Source organism: Suncus etruscus, chromosome 1 (assembly GCF_024139225.1).
Source record: "Suncus etruscus isolate mSunEtr1 chromosome 1, mSunEtr1.pri.cur, whole genome shotgun sequence".
NCBI classification, from domain to species: domain Eukaryota; kingdom Metazoa; phylum Chordata; class Mammalia; order Eulipotyphla; family Soricidae; genus Suncus; species Suncus etruscus.
In genome coordinates this window covers 97,920,320-97,941,880 of record NC_064848.1, presented here as the reverse complement: position 1 = coordinate 97,941,880, position 21,561 = coordinate 97,920,320, and the positions used below count along the sequence as shown (strand labels likewise).

Below are 21,561 nucleotides of genomic sequence, written 5' to 3'. Positions count from 1 at the left end.
AAGAAGTACTAGGCAGCATATAGCACAATGTACACAAGAAACTATTAGAAATATACTAAATGTCCAATATTAAGCAAATGCTTGGCAATGATAGTATGGCCACATGCTTAAGTTTTATCAACTTAGCAAACTATTTTTTCACTGGTATAAAAATACTATAAGTCATCTGGAATCCAATATTATGAAGGAGTCGTAACCTTTTGAATTAGAATAACCTAGTGGCTCTTATATAGTGGGGCACGCCCCCCAGAGGGGCGTGAGGCTCCGTAAAGGAGGGGATGTTTGACCTCAGCAAACACTGTCATAACATGCTAAGCCCCGTGTTTATGTCTCTGTATGTCTCTGGAGCTGAGATTTGCTGTGTCCTGCTTCAAACCTGCTTCAAAAAGCTATGCATTGCAAAACATGCTCATTGTAGCCATTAATCCAGACATCACCTCTGATTAAAAAATTAGCTCAAATTATTTTATATATTTTTATTTTGCAGGTTAGTTTTTTTTAAATAAAGATACTATTTACAGTCACTCGGGGGGGCATAAAAATGTTTTCTTCTTTCTAGGGTAGCTTGACAGAAAATAATTGAGAAGTAGTGGAATAACCTAAATATAGGTTTAATAAGACCTATACTTATTAATTTCTCAAAATATCCATGACACATGGGCCATTGGAGCCAAGTTAAGAAACCTATCTCCTTCTATGAATAATATGGTAACCAGAAAAAGAAAAAGGGTGTTGTGTAGGAGAGATAAGTTAAAAAGGGACATTTTTTGTAGAGTGCACTAGAATATTTATGGTGTATACAGTGAGATTTGTGCATATAGAGTGTGAAACTTTACTCATGATTGGCATCAGTGATTCTACAAGTCAAATATCCAGTGGCAGATCATTTTGTGCTTGCCTGCTCTACACTGCCACCTCTTTTGAACACAAACTGTGGCATACTGAAGGAGTCCAAGATAAATTTGTAAAACATCATGTCAGGCCCTTTCTAGTCTCAGTATCCCCTAGTGATCCAAGGTTGGAGTCTAAAATATAGAATAGAACAGAAAAAAAGCAAATACCAACTTGCCACAGATCCATGTAGAGGGAAGGAGATATTTTTGTTTAAAAGACAGACAGCTGAGAAACAGTCATTTGATCCCTGCTGCTTGAGGGACAGTAAGGAAAGAAAGGTATTTTTGTGATCACTCTCGAGCATTCCCTGTGCGGCTTGGTTCATACAATCGCAACAAAATCCCAAGCTCTAATAACACATTGGAGCCAGCCATAACTGTTATGTTGGTAAATTTATGCACAGTGGTAATGAACATTTAGATTCTTTTGATTACTTCCAGATCTATGACATATCAATTGTTCCACATTTCCTCTTACCTCAAAGATGCACAGATTCAACAGAATTTATCTACGTAATAATGATGTGCTAATAGAGAAACTGTAAGGAATTGGTATCCTTTACTTGTTGTTGTTGTTGTTGTTGTTGTTGTTGTTTTGACATCTTTAGGATGATAAAGCAGATCAACACAGTAGTGAGAATGCAGAGATATTGATTTTGGATTAAATATAATCTTCTTCCCAACCAACTATGACCATGTCTGTAATATTTCTTCTCTGTGAAGCTCCTATCCCCTATCTGTAAAAATAAAGATAGATCTGGATCTCCAACGTCCTTTTAAATCCAGTTGTCTATGCTAAGTAATCAGTGAGTTCTGGCTAGTAGCAGTCTCAAAAAAGTATAATATTCATCACCTTCCATTGAGTAAAACCACAGAGCAGGAAGAAGAAAGTAGACTTCATCTCTGATGCTTTTAATGTGATACACACTCAGCTGGAACTGGCTCAAAAGAATCCAGTTTCAATGCATATTAATTTATGTTTGAACATTTCAAGTGTTGGCAACCTGTCTTATCTTTATTTTTAATATATAAAATATTTTATTTTTCTGATATATTTTTACTATTATTATAATAGATCATAGTGTTGATCATGGCATTATTAGGATATAAAACATAAGTATTTATCTCATACATATATTTATTCTGCCAATTTGCAGGGAAAAGTTGACCACAGCTAGTTATGCATAGGGCTTACTACCAGATCTATGCTCAGAGTGCATAGAAGCACTCTTAGAAGTGCTTGGGGGACCATATTCAGTGTCAAGATTCAAATTTGATTGCTCGCTTCAGCAGCACATGTACTAAAATTGGAATGATACAGAGAAGATTAGCATGGCCCCTGCAGAAGGATGACATGCAAATTCGTGAAGCATTCCATATTAAAAATAAAAAGATTCAAATTCGAATCAGCTGTAGATAAGGCAAGCATAGTAAATCCTATGCTTTCTCTCTAGCCCAAATCAACTACATTTTTTTCTATTGAAACATGCTTAACAGTTTGATCATTTGATCATTGATTGCATATTTTTTGTTTTGTTTTGGGGTCACACCCTGCTGCACTCAGGGGTTACTCCAGGCTCTGTGCTCAGAAATCACTCCTTGCAGGCACGGGGCACCATATGGATGCTGGAATTTGAACCACCATCTTCCTGGATTGGCTGCATGCAAGGAAAATGCACTACCACTGTGCTATCTCTCCAGCCCTTGATTGTATATTTTTGAGCAAACTAATATAATGTGAAATTTTCAGTGTTTCATTCTGTTTATATTTGTGGATGCTTTACACTGTTAATTGTAACACCCCCTGAAAAACATCACAAGTGGTCTATATGCCATATGCCTGCTTCCCTAATAAGGAGACAGCATGTAACTTATGTGTAGGTCTCACATACAGAGACTCATGAATGCATATCTGGATTTCTTTATAGATTTTCATAAGCCTCTGACAAATTCATGTCCATACAGACTCCGTGTGTTTGCAGGGAAAGACCAAATATCATCCCAGTGGGCCTGACCTAGTTGAACATAAATACGCTATTGAGGAGCAACTGGCTTCAGAATTAATAAAACCATAAATAAATAGGAAGGCCTTACAAAGAAGTAAACTTGAAGTGCCTCTTAATTATTTTTTAAGCAATCCAGCAACCTCTAGATGCCATACTAGTGACAAAATTTTTCAAATGAAATTCTTTTGCAGAAGCACTCAGATTGAGCATGTTTCTGCAAGACTAGAAAGTAAACTTTGACCTATCATGCAAAACCTAATTTTTTGATGTGATACAGATGCAGCCTGAAGCTGACAGATGGAATTAAATGTGTTCATGAATGCATTTAGATTTCAGTTTTTGTTACTCATGAAGTAGACTCACTGTTTACTTTTACCTATCATAGCAACAAAGTTTAACCAGCATCTGAATTGATCAGTTATTAAGATTTAGAGAACAGGACAGCCCCTGTGCTCCTGGACTGGTTAGTGAAGTTCATTATAGATTCAGCCATCAACCCGGACTTCTGTCCTCAAGGACTGGAATGGAAGTCACCAGTCTCCTCACTTCACTTGAGAATACTAGGCAGAAAAGAGAAATGTATATTATATATCTTCCTCACCTAAGCTGAATAATGGGAAGTAATAAAAAATATAAGGCTGAGAATTATAGTTGAACTATACAGTTGAATTATAATATGAACAAATTTCACTATTTCTTTTGATTTAAAAAAAATAATTTCTCCTAAAATGCCAAGTGGATACCAAGGGAAACCTGCAGAGCTGCCATTGATGTCTGTTTGTACTGTACTCTTTTTTTTTAAATACTCATTTACAAACAGACAAAATGAAATCCAGTAACTAAGAATTTCTTTACTGCTTTTTTAAAAATGTTCACCTGGCTGAATGGACACATAAGGCAGGTGATAAAGCATCTTTTCAACTTTTTCATGACTGTTGTAGCCTTTATCCCAGTCTTAGTATGCCTGGGTGTAAATCCTTGATGGACCACTTGGTAGCATTCAAATCACTTAACTTCTTGGAACATAAGGTTCTAATCTAAAATATATAGAAATAATAGTATAGAGAGGTTGGGGCTGGAAAGATAGAAAGGTGGGTAAGACGCTTCCTTGTCTTGTAGATGGCTGACACCTGGGTTCAAAACCCGACACCCCATAAGGTTCTCCTAGCTTGCTAGGAGTGATCCTGAACACAGAGCCAGGATTAAGCCCCGAGCACAGCTTTGTAAATAAATAAAAAGAAAGAAAAGAATGAGCTGATTCATATTTTTCAAAATTATAAAATATTTAATTGAAAAGGAATTACAGAGTCCAACATTTTTGGTTGGCAATCTAAAATAAAAACTGATTATCAGGATCACTTTACAAATAGTCTTGTTAAATAAATTGTTTTGAAAAAAAATGTGTTCAATCCACCAACACATGGTAATCATTTTCTTAATGTTAGCTATTGTTATTAATATAAATTTAGGTATATGCTTATCACAATTAATAATCCTTTAAGAAATTCATCACTGAAAAATAAAATATAAAATTGTTTAAACTTTAAACCTTTTATTAATTATGAGACTATTTCCACTATCTTACTAAAGCCTATATGATTCCTTGCTTTACTCTGGTAAACATGTTCAGCCTTTTAAAAAGAAACTGAGCTAGACATGTTATTGAAGTAGATAGTTCCATTTCTATGTGTACATCAAATATCCATTAATATAAATTAAGGCATTCTTTAAATATCTAACATTAGACCATGCTGCATTCTTTCATTTTTTAAAAGTTCTTTCTCATTTAAGAATTCGTTTTTCAGTTTACAAACTTGAGAGGTAAATGAGCCAGATATTTGGGAAGTAGATGAGCCAACCAAGCATTTCCAGCCTGTGGTCAAGGACATTGAAGTTTTGCAAAACTAAAAGGAAATGTTCCTTCAAGACTGTAAACAAAAAAGTTCATTGTGCAGCCCGGCCAGCCTGCTACTTTCTCCTGCTTGTGCTGATCCTCCATCGCACCCCTTGGAGGTGCAGGACATCTACCCAAAAGTCATTTCCAGGATCTGAATAAAACCACCAGATTTACATGATTGCCAAAACTATAGATTGTGCTCCTGCTCTTTGTTCATCTTGTGGATGAATAATAAACCATCTATTTGAAGACAAGAAGAATTAAGTGTTCAGCTGTGGTCTGTTACAGACATGTCCACTTTCCTTACATTTTCTTTGAACAGAGCACAGTAAAATCTATTGTACAGCTCACCGGCATGATATCGCTTTGATAGACACTGAGTGACCTAATATACACTCTCCGTGTACTCTAATCTGTGGTCTCCCAGCTCCCACTCGGCAGGAATTCTGAGATGTTGATGGAACCCCGTGATTTAACAGAGCAGCCGGGCTGCCCTTTCACCCCTCACACTGGTTCTGACAGCTGCCTGCCATGTGTAGAGAAAACCTCACAGGCTGAATCCCTGTCACACAGTAAAAGTCTTTGAATAAACATACAAGCATGATCATGCCACAGCTCTAAAATTAAAATGTTGTTTTTTTTTAACTGAGTTTGCAGTTCATAGCTGAAAAAAATACGAAGGTATGCCAAGTATCTTCTCTACTTAAAAACAATCCAAAGTAACAGACACAGCAAACCTGTGTTGTCCACTCTTATTTGAGTCACCTGGATTTTTTCAAATATTAAGCCCTGTGTCCCTGCACCTATGTTTTATCTACTCTACAACAGTAACAATTAAGCCTGCCCAAAGCAGAGATATACAAGATCTTCTGAGTTCATTAGAAACTCAATTTATGCTGCATCTATTATTTTAATCCACAAGGCCATCTTACTTTTATCAGAATATTCTTCAGGTAGAAAAGAATAGAAGGAAGATTTAGGCATGTCTACTGTCCTAAATATAAAGTTGGTTGGGGGGAAAAAATCCCTATCCGAACCAAATTGCATTATTCTTTATAATTCATTCTTTTCACATACAGTACCCTGCGTTATCATAGCTAATGTTTTCCTGCTGTGCTGCCATCATCTTTTGTCAAGCTGTCAGGGTATTAAATTGATGTACCTTCCACATTTGGATAGAGGTCATTATCCTGTTGCCTGGTTGCATTGCCTCTGCTGAGCAGGTTAACTGCTTGAGGTCTCTCATAGAGATGTTTCAGCAGCACTTTTGCTCAGTGATGACATGAGCTGTTCCTTGGAGGTCAACCAGAGATACTACGATAAACCGTTCCTGTATATTTGCAGATTTAGAAAGGACTGTAGAACAAACTTAGAATAGGGCAAAAATAACAATAAATACTCCTTCAAATATTGGATGGAGGTTTCCTTATAAAATATGTACTTATGCACTAAATACAAAGGAGAATTTTCATTTAAAAATCTGCTTCAACATCATGAGTGATTTCATTAACTGTCAGAATATATCATTCAATTTCTATGATGGTGAATTAAAACTATGAAAGTGTGTGTGTACATATGTAGTAGATAATATACATGGTTTGCAGGTTTTCTAATCTTAATATATTAGTTTAAAGACCACAGTAATAGAAACTTGATATTTTTCACAATGAAAGACAGTTTTTAAATGAAGAAACAAACCATTTCCCTTTAAAATGATTCATTTATTAAAAATATTTCTAGGTGCCGGAGTGATAGCATAGCAGTAGGGCATTTCCTTGCACGCAGACGACCCAGGATGGACCCAGGTTCAATCCCCAGCATCCCATATGGTCCTCTGAGCCTCTAGGAGTGATTTCTGAGTGCAGAGCCAGGAACAACCCCTGAGCACTGCTGGATGTAAACCAAAAACCAAAAATAAATAAATAAAAATAATTAGTCTGCTTTTATTCAATTTTATGAAAAATTAAATAAAGAGAAAATGATTTCAAGTAATTTTATTATAGACAAATGAATTCTATAGAAATTTTATTTTAAGTTCTTAGTTCTTCAATTTTTTTCAATATTTTATTATGGTGAAATATATAGAAATATATATAGAAAATTACCTACCTACCTGTTTTTAAGTGTATAGTTTAATGTGGTATTAAACACATCCATAGTTTTGTGCCCATCTAAGAACTCCTTTTTTTCAGCATCATTTTCCAATGAGGCAGGTTTATCAAAAATTCCTAAATTTGATCTAATTCCAGTCACTGATACTATATATAATTTCAGTAGAAGTTAAATATAAAATTAAGGAAATCCTATAGTCTTGAAAGTATTACAGTATTTAGTTAGTTATGGGGAAATAATTTGAAAGAACTAAGGACTAGGTTAATCACTTCTGTACAAAATATTATTCTTGAACTTTCAACAACATTAAAGTCATATTCTATTAAAACAAAATTCAAGAATTAAGGACATACAGGAGCATAAAAGTATAGTTGAAAATTATAGCACTACTTAAAGTCTTCATGTTTCAAATTTTTCAAAATTAAAAAGAAAATAAATAATTTTACTTTTTTAAAATAAAATTTCTAAATTTAGGAATCTAAGATTTTTAATTTAAAAATTTTAAGATTTGCATAAACTCATAGAGTCTAAGAGAAGAAGATACCATACATGTAATACTTTAAAAGTGGCATGTGAAAGGCTGTCTTTCTCTCAATGCCTACTTGACTTTACACATAGACGTCTGCATCAAGGGGCTGGAGAGAGATAGCACAGTGGTGAGGCATTTAACTTCCATGCAGCCAATCAGGACAGACCCGGGTTTGATTCCCTGCAACTCATATGGTCCCCTGAGTCTGCCATGAGCAATTTCTGAGTGCAGAGCCAAGAGTAACCCCTGAGTACTGCCAGATGTGGTCTAAAAACCAAACCAAAAAAGTCTGCATAAAAATAAGCAGGTTTATCTCCATATTTTCCATGACTAGTGCTCTCTGAGTTAAAAGCTGCTTTTTTTTTTTTTTTTGAGAAAATAAGAAACTAATTTTTAAAGAAGTTGTTGTCATTGTTTTTTTTGGCCATACTCAGAAGTGGTCGCATGCAAGACAAGCACCCTACCCACTGTACTATGGCTCTTTTAAGTGCCACTTTAAATGCTCTTTAACCTCAGACCACTCATATCAAATTTTATTTATACCAGTTTTATTCCCCTATGTCAAATCATAAATTCCTGGAAGACTTGAATCACATCCTATGCTGTGCTTTTCAAACAAGAATGAATGCACTTACTACAAATGGGCTTTTTCCAAATTTCTTATTTTCTTCCAAAGTTCATGTCCTTCAGAAAACCTTCAGTTTCACATTCTCTCCAAAAGAAAGTGTTCTTCATGCATATTCATCCTACTGGATAAGATTTTCTAAAACTGTAACATCTCTAGATAACAAAGAAATGTATCCACTTATGGGTACCTAGGATGCCCTCTAATCAAAGCACTCAGACTCATTCTAGTACTCCTTACTTTTCTTCTGGGAATGTGTCTGTTAATTTGGGGAGAAAGTAAACTACCCTCTTCACTAAGATGTACAGTTTCAATAAGGTTAGTTTTATGTTTAATCATTATTTCTAGATAAATGTTACATCACTGGAGGAGCCAGACCTTGGAAAATTACTATTTTGGGGGGCTATATGGAACTTTTAAGGTTTTTATAATTAATTTCTTTATTTTAGCACCATGGTTACAATATTGTTCATTGCTGGAGTTCATTTATAGAATGTACACCATCCTTCATCAGTGCACCCCTCCAGCCATCTATGTCTCCTATTTCCCACCCACCTGTCTCTAGGACAGGCAATTTTTCCCCTCTCTCTCTTTCTCTCTCTCTCTCTCTTACACACACACACACACACACACACACACACACACAATCTCTCACTCTCATTTTTGATACTGTGATTTTCACTATTGTTAATGAAGGAGTGTCTTTCCCCTTTCAGCAGCAAGTTCTTGTCCAGAGTGATCAGTTCCATCTATTGTCATCATAGTACACCCTTCTCTACTCTACCTGTATTTACAATTCCTTGTGGCAAGCTTCCTACCCTGGGCTGAACCTCCTGGATCTGCAAATGAGTATTTTTAACCATCTAAATCGCTAATTTAGCCAGTTACACACCCCATAATATTAATAATGTTATCCAAAAGAAATTCTAAAATTGTTTAATCTTATTGTCTTTGATTAAAATAATTATTTTGTGTACATATTTTGTCATGGAGTAGTATAGACATAATAAATAAAGACTTTTAATATATATTTATGATAACAGGATTGTAGCTCAGAGATAGAGAACTTTCCTTGAATATAGGAAGCCTTGAATTCAATTCCTGACACTGTCCAAAGAATGAGACTACATTGTATTAGAATAGAATTTTATAAAGATGTGCATTGGAAGTACTAAATAATGGTGAAAATATAAATTTCTGAGTTGGCAATGATGCTAATTAGACTGATATGATAGCCACTGTTTGGCTCAGGCATTAATTCTGGTGGTATTTGGAAGGATTATTTGTGGTCTATATGTGGAAATAAAAAGGGTTTGACCTTAATTAACCCTTGTAATATCTCTTTGGCTTTCAATTTTTTTAAAAAAAATTAATGCTCGTATATTGATTTGTCCTATTTTAAATTTATTATATATTATAGTTCACATTATGTTGTTCACAATAGACTTGATATTTTTTGTTTTAGTATTTAGTTACCTCACCGCATCATTCAAAATGTGTTTCAATTTCCAACTGTCAACAGAAATTTTTGTGTACTTTGAAAATGGAAGTTAATTGAACATACTAGTCCTATTTTTAAGGTTTATTAAAATTGTATTTTAAATATTAATATTTAAAAAATCAAACCTATTTCTGAATCTAGAAATAATGTACAAATGTATGAAGTGCTTAAACCTTACTTTTTTGTTCATTTAAAGTAAATGCATAACATAGTTGAGATTTTGATCATAATACATTTGTTTCCAATGAGTGAAAGCAAAGTTATTGGAAAAATTAAAATGGAAGAATAGAAGCTAAAAAAAGAAAGAAAAAAGAAAATTAGAGTAGCCAGCCCATTTGTGAAAATCACTGTATCTCCAATGAAGGCATTAATACAATGGCAGAAGATCTAGTAAGCTCTTTTTTAGCTGTCCACTCTATTAAATTGGTTTGTTCCTACAGGAATGGCAACATCAAACAAATGAAGTTGTCCAGAAATTCAAAGCAATGTTATGGATACTACTATTTTTATGGGTGTGTACTCAGTGGCCAGGACTCCTGGAAAAAAGAAGATATAGGGGAGGGTGCCCACACTCAATCCAAAAAGCCTTGGAGATACAGCCCAAAACTATCCTAGTTGAAATTTGATCACATTAATGTCCCCAAAGTAACCCTTTTGTTGTTTAAAATTATTTTTTGTTTTGTTTCGGTTTGGGTTTTGTTTGGTTTGCGGACAACATCCGGTGATGCTCAGGGGTTACTCCTGGCTATGCACTCAGAAATCGCTCCTGGCTTTGGAGGACCATATGGGATGCTGGGGATAGAACCCAGGTCTATCCTGGATCAGCCACATGCAAGACAAATACCCTACTGCTGTGCTATCACTCCGGTCTCATAAAGGTTTTAGTTTTTAAAGAGGTGAAGGACATATACAAAGAAAATTACAAAACACTGCTTCAAGAAATAAAAGAGGACACAGGGAAATGGAAATACATACACTGCTCAGGGATCGGGAGGATTAATATCATTAAAATGGCAATACTCCCCAATGCATTGTACAGGTTAATACAATTCCTCTAAGGACACAGATGACTAGGATACAAAGGCCACCCACAGAATAGGGGAAACTGTTCACCCAATACCCATCAGATAAGGGGCTAGCTAATATCTACGAAATACAAGGTAGTGACAAAACTTAACAAGAAAGAAACATCTAACACCATCAAAAATGGGGAGAAGTGAACAGACGTTTTTCAAAGAAGAAATAAAAATGACCCAAAAGCACATGAAAAAATACTTCACATCACTAATCATCAGGGAGATGCAAATAAAAACAACAATGAGATGTAATCTCACAACACAAAGACTGGCACACATCACAAAAAACAAGAACAATCAGTGCTGGCAGCAATGTGGGGAGAAAGGAATTCTCATTCACTGCTGGTGGGAATCCCATCTAGTCCAGCCTTTCTGGAAATCAATATGGAGATTCTTCAAACAACTGGATTGAGCTCCCATATGATCCAGCTCTGCCACTCCTAAAGATATACATAGAAACACAAAAACACAATACAAAAATGCCTTCCTCACACATATATTCATTGCAGCACTATTTATAATAGCCATAATCTGGAAACAACCCAGATGCATGACAACAGCTGAGTGGCTAAAGAAATTGTGGTACATATACTCAATGGAATACTATGCAGCTGTCAGGAGACATAAAGTCATGAAATTTTCCTATTCATGGAAGGATATAGACACTATTATGATAACTGAAATAAGTCAGAAGGAGAGAGATAGACACAGAATACTCTCACTCATCTGTGGGATTTAAGAAAAATAAAGGACATTATTGTAATAACACCCAGAGACAATAGAGATTAGGACTGGAAGGACCAGCCCATGTTATGAAACTAACCACAAAGAGTGGTGAGTTCAGTTAGAGAAATAACAATACTAACAACTATCATGACAATGGTAGTGAGTGAGAAAAATAGAATGCCTGTCTCAAATACAGGCAAGGGGTGGAGGGAGGAAGGAGATGGGTGCATTAGTGGTGGGAATGTTGCATTTTTGTAGGGGGGTCTCTTTGTTATAACTGAATCCCAACTACAAACATGTTTATACTCATGGTTCTTAAATAAATGTATTATATAATTAAAAAATAAAAAATAAAGGTTTTCGTTTTGTTCTCTGCTATTCACTTTAATGTCATAGATGAATAGATGATCTTGCTTTAATATCAATTATTTCACTCAATACATACTATTCACAGACTAATCAATGCCAACCTAGGACACAGGGTTTCTACAGATCTTTACAGTTGGGCCTAAGTCAATACACCACACTAGTCCCCCGTGGATTTAGAATGTTCCAGACTTTTTAAGCAAGCCCATGAATGCTCTTCCCAATTACTTATTCCCATTCTTGATGATGAAGATTTTAAACAGAATGAGGTGGGAAATAACAGTACAAATAACTGTTCTGGAACCTACTGCTTTAACTTTAAGGATAAGAGAGCAGATATTTTAAAATATCTTTAAAACTGTAATAAGAGTTAAGTATTCTTTTTGGATTTGGAACTTTAGCATTGAGAAATCATGACTTTCAACACTTTGATTAAACGTAGAACATTCTATACTGTGTTACTTTGTGTATGTGCTCATAGTTACCAGAGGCTTCTGAACATGGATTAAATGTGTGACTGGTTCATTTGTGAGGAATTCAGTCTTTCAGTCTCCTGGGTACAGTAAAAAAAAACCAAAAAAACTACCATATAATTACATCAATCAGAGGTTCCCCCTGGAGAAGGTATCAAGTTGTTTCTCATGAGCAATGCTTTGCTGGATGCTTGCTGCAGTATTAATTACAAATTTGCCTCAATTTCACTTTCAAGAAGTTTGTTTTATAGTTTTGTAGAAAAGTTTAAATAATAATACAGTTTATGCAGTATCAGTTATTTAGTAATTTAAGGATATATTGATATACCTTTTTTGCTTCTCACAAATTAAAGTAGGTTTCAGAGCAGTTTTCTGTAAGAAAACCTTATTCTGTGACATATATATATATATATATATATACACACACACACATACACACACACAGTTAGGCATAAAATAAAAGCAAAATGATAGCAATATTTCTTTTTTGATAGAGTAGAATTATAGAACACCTTTTTGTTCATTTATAACTTACACGAGATTATCCCTTTGGTAATAAACTGTTGTCATCAGTGTTAAAAGAAATAAGATCATGTTACGTGAATGATGGAATAGCCAAGTATTTCTATAGAGCTCTGAGAGGAAATTTTGCACAGGGGAAGTTGTGGGCAAAAATGAAACATGTTGTTTTGTTTTTGTTTGTTTTTTGTTTTTGGATTTTTGGGGCCACACCAATGACTCTCGGGGTTACTCCTGGCTATGTGCTTAGAAATAGCTTCTGGCCTGGGAGACCATATGGGATGCCAGGGGATCGAACCAAGGTACATTCTAAGTTAGCACATGCAATGCAGTGCCCCACTGCTTGTGTCACCACTCCAGTCCCAGCAAAACATGGTTGTGGTTGTTGTTGTTGTTGTTGTTGTTGTTTTCTCCCTTCCCCCAAAACATGGTTTTAAATAAGAAAGGAATTTAAAGAAGAGGAAATAGATGAGTATTCAGTGAAGTCACTGGGAAATCATGTATACTGTGTAACTTTTTTAGTTTGGGGACCACATCCAGCAGTTATCAAGGGCTTCTCCTTGATTGCTGGGTTCATTCCCAGCAATGTCAGAGGACCATGTGGTGCTGGGGATCAGTCTTGAGGCTCCTACATACAAGTATGAGCTTATACAATATTTTAAATCATTTACAGTAGTTATACCCATTTTCAAATATCAATTTGTGGTCCTTCCCCTCTTTTTCAACCATTCTTCCCCTTCCCCTCAGATTATTTAATAGCCATAGAAAAGATTATTTCTTCTTTAAGTGTTTTGATTTCTATGAATATTAGCTTTTTAAACCTAATGATAATACTGTAGATATCCCTCTATACATCAAAAATACACCAATCACCACCAATGTAAAATTTCCTCCACCATTGTCTCTGGATTCTTATCTACTCCCTGCCCTTTGGCAGATACAAAATAATATATTTTATTTTGCTTGTTTGCAGATCCACTAAGGGTTTATTCAGAGATCAATGGTAAAGTAATGAAGTTGGGCCATTGGCAAACAGGTGATTGTGGGGTGTGGGTTCAGTTAGCAAGGTTTCAGCAGGGCAGAGATTTGGCCCGCCTGTCCTCCAGATTGCCTCAGTTTTCAACTGTGAGACCAGTGTTCCCATGATTTTTCATGACTTGATTTATATCTCTTTTGAGACTAGAATGAGTCTATGGAGCTGACTGATGCTGGACATGCCAATAGCTGAGGGGCTTCCACACTCCTTTTTCTTAGATTTTACTGTAAAATCTAGTCTCTTGTTCTGTCAAGCTGCTCACTACCAGATTGGTTTTGAATTCCCCTTCACCAGTGTAACATTCCCATCACCAATGTCCCAAATCTCCCTCTTCCCCACACCATCCCCACCTATACTCGAGACAGGCTTTCTATTTCCCTCATTCATTTACATTGTTAGAATAGTTCTCAATGTAGTTATTTCTCTAAACAGCACTCATCACTCTTTGTGTGAGCTTCATGTAGAGAGCTGAACCTTCCAGCCCTCCTATTTTTGTCTCTGAGAATTATTGCAAAAATGTCTTTCATTTTTCTTAAAGCCCATAGATGAGTGACACTATTCTGTGTCTATCTCTCTCCCTCTGACTTATTTCACTCAGCATAATAGATTTCATGTACAACTATGTATAGGAAAATATCATGACTTCAGCTCTCCTGACGACTGCATAATATTTCATTGTGTATATATACCACAGTTTCTTTAGCCATTCATGTGTTGAAGGCCATCTTGGTTGTTTCCAGAATCTGACTATTGTAAAGCCCGCTGCAATGAATATATGTGTGAGGAAGGGATTTTTGTATTATGTTTTTGTGTTCCTAGGAGTGGTATAGCTGGATCCTATGGGAGCTCAATTTCCAGTTTTTGGAGGAATCTCCATATCGCTTTCCATAAAGATTGGACTAAAGGCATTCCCACCAGCAGTGTAAAAAAGAGTTACTTTCTCTCCACATCCCCGACAACACTGCTTGTTCTCATTCTTTGTGATGTGCACCAATCTCTGTGGCATGAGATGGTACCTCATAGTTGTTTTGATTTGCATCTCCCTGATAATTAGTGATGTGGAGCATCTTTTCATGTGCCTTTTGGCTATTTGTTTTTCTTCTTTTACAAGGTACCTGTTCATTTCTTCTCCACATTTTTTGATGGAAATAGAGTTTTTTTCCTTGTAAAGTTCCGTCAGTGCCCTATATATTTTGGATATTAGTCTTATATCTGATGGATACTGGGTGAATGTTTTTTTCCACTCATTGGGTAGCTGTTGTATTCTGGGCACTATTTTCTTTGAGGTGCATAATCTTCTCAGCTTAATATTTTCCCATGTATTTATCTCTACTTCCACTTGTTTGGAGAGTGCTGTTTTCTCCTTAAAGATGTCTTTAATCTCAATGTCATGGAGTGTTGTACCTACATGTTGTTATATATACCCTATAGTTTAGATCTGTTATCAAGGTCTTTAATCTATTTGGATTTTACCTTCATACATGGTCTTAGCTGGGAGTCTGAGTTTGCTTTTTTGCAAGTGGCTAACCAGATGTGCCAACACCACTTGTTGAAGAGGCTTTCCTTGGTCCATTTAGGATTTCTTGCTCCTTTATCAAAAACTAGGTGATTGTATGTCTGGGGAACATTTTCTGAGTACTCAAGCCTATTTCACTGACCTGAGGGTCTCTCTTTATTCCAATAATATGCTGTTTTGATAACTATTGATTTGCAATACAGTTTAAAATTAGAGAAAGTAATGCCTCCCTTATTCCTTTTCCCAAGGAGTGCTTTAGCTATTTGAGGGTGTTTATTGAACCAAATGAATTTCAGAAGTGTTTGATCCACTTTGTTGTAGAATTACATAGGTATCTTTAGAGGGATCACATTAAATATGTACAATGTTTTGGGGAGTATGGAAAATGCTTTGCCATTTTAATGATGTTAATCCTACCAATCCATGAGCAGGGTATGTATTTCCATTTCCGTGTATCCTCTCTTATTCTCTCTTATTTCTTGCAGCAGGGTTTTATAGTTCTCTTAGTATAGGTCCTTCACGTCTTTAGTCAGGCTGACTCCAAGATATTTGAGTTTGTGTGGCACTAATGTGAATCGGGTTGTTTTCTTAATGTTCATTTCTTCCCTATCATCATTGGTGTATAAAAAGACCATTGATTTTTTTGTGTTAATTTTGTGGCCTGCCACATTGCTATATGAATCTATTCTTTCTAGAAGCTTTTTGGGATCAAGTCTTAGGCCAGAGCAGGCAGAGGAAAGTCCAAAGAGGTCTGGTATGCTTCAGAGCCACAGCAGAATTCAGCTGACTCCACCCTTTGTGGGTGGGTCGACTCACCTCCAAGGAAGGGGAGCCCTCAAGGAAGGAAGCCATACAGGATCAAGTGTTAGGCAAGAGCAGGCAGAGGAAAGTTCAAAGAGGTCTGCTGTGCTTCAGAGCCATAGCAGAATTCCAGTTTTTTCATCTTTGTATGGGTCTTTGTGCTTATTATGGTGTAATAATGAGAAATATGCCATATAAACTATATGGTCAGATTGTTTCATTGATTAATGCTTATTATCAATTACTGTTTTAATATGACATGTTCTAAAATCACTCTGATTTTTCTTTAGATTTTACACATCTTTTATTTTTTGTTTGCTTTTTTTTTAGGGGCTACACCTAACTATGCTCAGGGCTTATTCTGTATTCTCAGATCACTTCTGGAGGGCCAAGGAATCAATGAGGTGCTAGGATGAAATCCAGGTTGGTTATGTGCAAGGCAAGACCCCACCCACTGTATTGTCTCTACAGCCCCCAAATCACTTACCTTTTGTAAACCACCTGTAGTAGGGACAGAGAAATAGTACAGGGGTTAAGGCACTTGCCTTGTATGCATTTGACATCAGTTCGAGCCCCAAGACCACATATATTCTACTGAATACTGCCAGGAATCTTCCCTGAACACAGTCAGGATTAAGCCTAGAAAACAGCTGAGTATGGCCCAGAAAGCAATAGTATGATAATTATAAAATCAAAAATTAAATTATTTTCAGTAACTCCTCTCTGTAATTTGATTTTTAATTTTAGGTTATCTTTTAAATGTTTTTGCTTAATAATCTTATAAATATATTTATAGTTCCTATGCCATGTTTATAAAGCAAGGTCTGTTGTACTGCCTGTCCCTCTTCTTATAAAATATTTTCTTTAAGTTTATGACTTATCTTCCTTTCCCCACCCTATACTCCACACCCTGCCAGGAAATTCAGGGTTTGAGACTATCAGGATTGCCTTGTAATGGGCTAGTGTCACTAGTTTCAACTCACAACTTTACACTTACTGGAAAAAAAGCTTTTAACTCCCAAACCAGCCTCCTGACTCCTACTTTTTATTTTTTAATTACAAAATATAGATGTCCATATTTATAAACAACCTCCTACTTTTCCTGCTTCTTTTATATATTAAATTATTATATTTTTTATTATTATATTAAATACACACTATACACAATTTGGGATATCAACACAGCAAGGCTTGAAGGCTCAAATAGATAAAGAGCTAAGCATAGCTAGTTGTGTAGGATCCTAAGTTGCTATCATAAAAGAAATGTTGACTGTCACATGCAGACTGGAAGGAGCTATTGCAGGTGTCTGAACAGAAGCAAGATGCTCAAAGCTGGAATTCTGAGCCAGAAGGAAACTCTCTCTCTCTCTCTCTCTCTCGCCAGAGCAAATCTCTCTCTCTCTCTCTCTTTCTCTCTCTCTCTCTCTCTCTCTCTCTCTCTCTCTCTCTCTCTCTCTCTCTCTCTCTCTCTCTCTCTCTCTCTCTCTCTCTCTCTCTCTCTCTCTCTCTCTCTCTCTCTCTCTCGCCAGAGCAAATCTAGGATTTGGCAGGGAGTCTCTGTGCTGTAAACAAAATCAGGGACTTCTAAGACAGTCAAGAGAAAACAATTTGCTAACGTTCTTTTTCGAAGTCAGAGCAGAGGTAGTCCTAACTGTGAAGCTGGCCAAGCCACCTCTGATTACTCATATCAGACCACATTTGGGTTTTTGTTAATTAATTCTGTATTTTTCAAAAAAACACAAAGAACTGCAGACAGAAATGAACCATCTAAATAATTTTCTTGGTCTACCCACATCCTAAAAGAGTGAGAACCTAAAAATCAGTGGGTGAGGATATACATCTCCCAGCTTAGTAAGTGCCCCATTATCTGCTGGCCCTGTCATTGTCCTAGTTTCTTCTCAGTCTAGTTCACTGTTGAAAAATATATGAACACTTTTAATGTCTTCATTATCCTTGCTAAAATGCCATTTTGCAGGGCATATTCATTTACATGGGATGTGTAACCACCCCTCTGGGATTCTTGCTAAAAACCTGCAATACTTAGTTAACTTCTGAGGGATTTAATCACGCTACAGAATATAGGAGTCTAAGAATTCCCCAGAAAAAAAGTAATTAAGAAAAATCCTTTCTATAGCAAGGAAAATGCAGATAGTTCCATTAATTTTATGGGTAGACTCGTTTTTTTTTTTGTTTTTTTTTTTGTTTGTTTGTTTTTTGTCTGAAATGAGAGCACTATTGGGGAGGACATGACATAGGGGAAAACTTCTTGGAAATGTGCAGTGTTTATGTCACTGACACATCTCGCTACACAGATGCATGCACAGATGCACGGACAAGCCACCACTGTTCAGCATTTCTAAAATTGAGCTCTTGCCCCTTGAGAGTAGATTTCTTCTTTCTGCCTTCTTGTCCTCAATCCCATTCTCCTAGCGTTCAGCTTTTCTTTCTTTCCTTTGCCCTTCTCAGCTTCCAAAATCTGTTTTTGTTTTAAACAGTCTCTTAAATTTCTGCTCTTCTCTTCATCCTCTTACCTCATACCTGTGTGTCTGTAAGAATCTCTCCAGGTTCCACCAGTCAAAATCCAAACCATTTATTGAGTGTTTGCCATCACTTCCAGACTCTCCCTTGTTCTCCTCCCTGCTGAGTGGTGACACATAATAAGTCTTTCAAAATGCTGTGTGCATCATGTCATTTCCTTTGCAGGAATTTGAAATGACAACTTTTTCTTTACATCACAGATCTAGCTTCTTGTGTTTGAATTTTAAGACGTTTTACATCTGACTTTCTCCTACCAGCATCTACCTCTAAGTCCCACTTTCTCAACTCAAGGCAAACTTTTGTCTCTATAGTTCCTTTATCATCTCCAGACTAATTCAGTGACTGCCTTTTATATGTCAGACACAGTGAAAATTCATCAGAATAAGATTTGGCCCCTTCCATTCCATTCTCTAAATGTCTAGAGATGGAAGTATGTACAGAAGCAGCATGTTCTGATAAGATTAAGTTCAGAGAAAGAAAGAAAGCTGATTCTGAGAAGGACTGGAAAGGCAAGTTGATTAATGGACTAGGGATATTGCTAAAAGGGAAGCAATGTCAGAGCAAAAGATAAGAAAACTGAGAACCAAATTTTCATGTACCTTCATAGCACTGAAATACAGAACAAATCACATGTGCAGAAATAAATTGTTAAATGAGGGAGGAATCAAGAGTGAGAGGAAAGGAGAAACAGAATGAGAGCTTGTGAGAATGAAAGGGTAAGTCTAGGGCAACACCCAAGAATAAGAAAGGTCTATCTTTCCATCTTAAATAGTAGAATTTTAGCTTAAAAGTACTGAATTTGCTCCAGGTAATTGTCTCATTAGTAAAATAAATGCTTATCTTGTGTGTCTGAAACCTTGGTCTCAATCGCCATCATGGGTCAAATAGGAGTACTTAATTGGTGAGATAAAGGCAGGGTAGAAGCCAATGTGCTTAATATGCCACACATTGCAGCAGTGCATTTTTACGATTTTAAGCATAGAATGTTTAGGATAGAACAGGAAAGTTGAGGACAGATTGATTACCAGGCCCAATAGTCTTTGGTTCCGGAGGTTAAGACCATTAGAAGGGAGGTTAGTCAGGTGTTAGGCCTGTGTGGACCATGGTCTCAGCCCCAAATTTTAGAGAGGAGCTACACCAGCCTAGGATATTTTTTTCTTAAGTGCATGAAGTCACACATAATTTCAAGTGTTTGCTTCACTTGTCCTCTGCATTCTAAGAAAATAATTCTAGCAACAAATTCATGCTTAGACTCAAGTAATGTTCATTAAGTACCTGTGTCCCCATTTGTCATTCTAGACCCCAGGATACAGAGTAAGTAAGAGAAACACCACTCCTCTTAGAGCTCCAAACCAAAAACCAATGTTGCTAGAAACAAAATAACTATTTAAAAGGACATTCATTACCCTTCCCCTTGCCATTCTCTATCTTATTCTACCCAAATATGAGAAGGCCTGTCACGTTCAGCTGTTGTTTCTATTAATATCCTTCCCCTGAGTTTCTACCTTTAAATTTTAGTAGTGGCACTTAACCTTTTTTTATTACAAAAATTTATATCTTCAATGTGTAGGTGAATGAGAAAGTTACTTTAAAATCACTGTTTTAGTGTTGAAAAAGAGCAGAAAATTCTTTTATTGTTATTGATTGAAATACAGTTCACATACCATAAAAGTCATCCATGTGAAAGTGTGTACTTCTGTGGCTTTTAGTATAGTCAGAGTGGTGCAGATATCACCATAATCTAATTCTAGGATATTTCATCACCCTGAAAAGAAACCACATACCCATTAGCAATCATTCCTCCTTCCCACTTCCCTACATCCTCTGCAACTCCAGAAAACCACTCATCTATTTTCTCTTTCTGTGATTTTTCCAGCTCTGGACATTTCACATAAATTGAATCATGCAATACAGAACTTTGGTGACTTGTTTCTTTTACTTAATGTTTTCAAGGTTCATTCAGTGTTACAGTATACATCATGTTTTAGTATTTTCTTTCCTTTGTTTTCCTAGTAATAGTTCATTCCATGGATGTGCCACTTTTTATTCACCCAAATTGTCCATGTGGCTATGTAGGTTGTTTCTGCTTTTTAGTTCTTACTAGAAATGGTAGCATATGAATGTAAGAGTGGCTGTGCCATTTTGCATATCCACCAGGACTTTCTGTGGATTTCAATTTCTCCACATCTTTATAAGCTTCTTTTGAAAGAAAGGGTTTCCTCCATGCTGTAATAGAGACCGCTGGGCCAGCAAACTGCAAGGATTCATATTACAAAAATGAAGTTGACAGTGAAGTTACTAAAACTGCTTTGGGGTAAATCCTTCTGTTTGGATAAAAATAATTATATGAGTTAATATTCTTCAACTAAGGAATATTTTAAATTATAGATTTTCATTTTACAATCACATAAATTTAAGAAGCTTTTGTTGAAACACAAAATAAGTCTAAATTTTAAAATCAAGAGTACTATACATTCTCGCCACCATAGAATTTTGTGTCACTAAACATTTTCTTTGGGAATTAATTAGTTGTACTCTTTCAGAGAAAAATAGGTATGTGAGCTTAAATGATCTTGGGAAGGTTCTTGAAAATAACAGGTGAAATAAATTTCACAAAATTGAAAAACTTCAAAAACAGGTATATGTCAACTTAATTAAACCATGAGAATAAGGTCAAAGCTGTAATGGAGAACAGTTAGATTATTTAAGATGGTATGTGATTATGCCTCTGTTATCAGAACTCTTTTAATACACTCTAATTCATTTAAATATAGTAATTATTATTTGTTCTTGTAGCATGTTATTCTACTTGCATATAAACATAACTAAATAATATTAGGTATTCCTATGGTCAGCTATTTGCCATAGGCCACCATGAAGACATCCCTCTCTTTCTCATGCTGCAGTCCAAACATATAAGTAATCCAGAAATATCAACTTAAATGTA

General features: G+C 35.9%; 1 protein-coding gene and 1 non-coding gene across 4 annotated transcripts in view; both read left to right on the top strand.

The window, feature by feature from the left end:
• Positions 1–21,561, top strand: part of CDK14 (cyclin dependent kinase 14) — a 733,148-nt gene that overhangs the window by 689,052 nt on the left and 22,535 nt on the right. The window lies entirely within an intron of this gene.
• Positions 2,171–2,277, top strand: LOC126027146 (U6 spliceosomal RNA). The gene has a single exon (XR_007502213.1). It is a non-coding gene; the product is annotated as a U6 spliceosomal RNA (small nuclear RNA).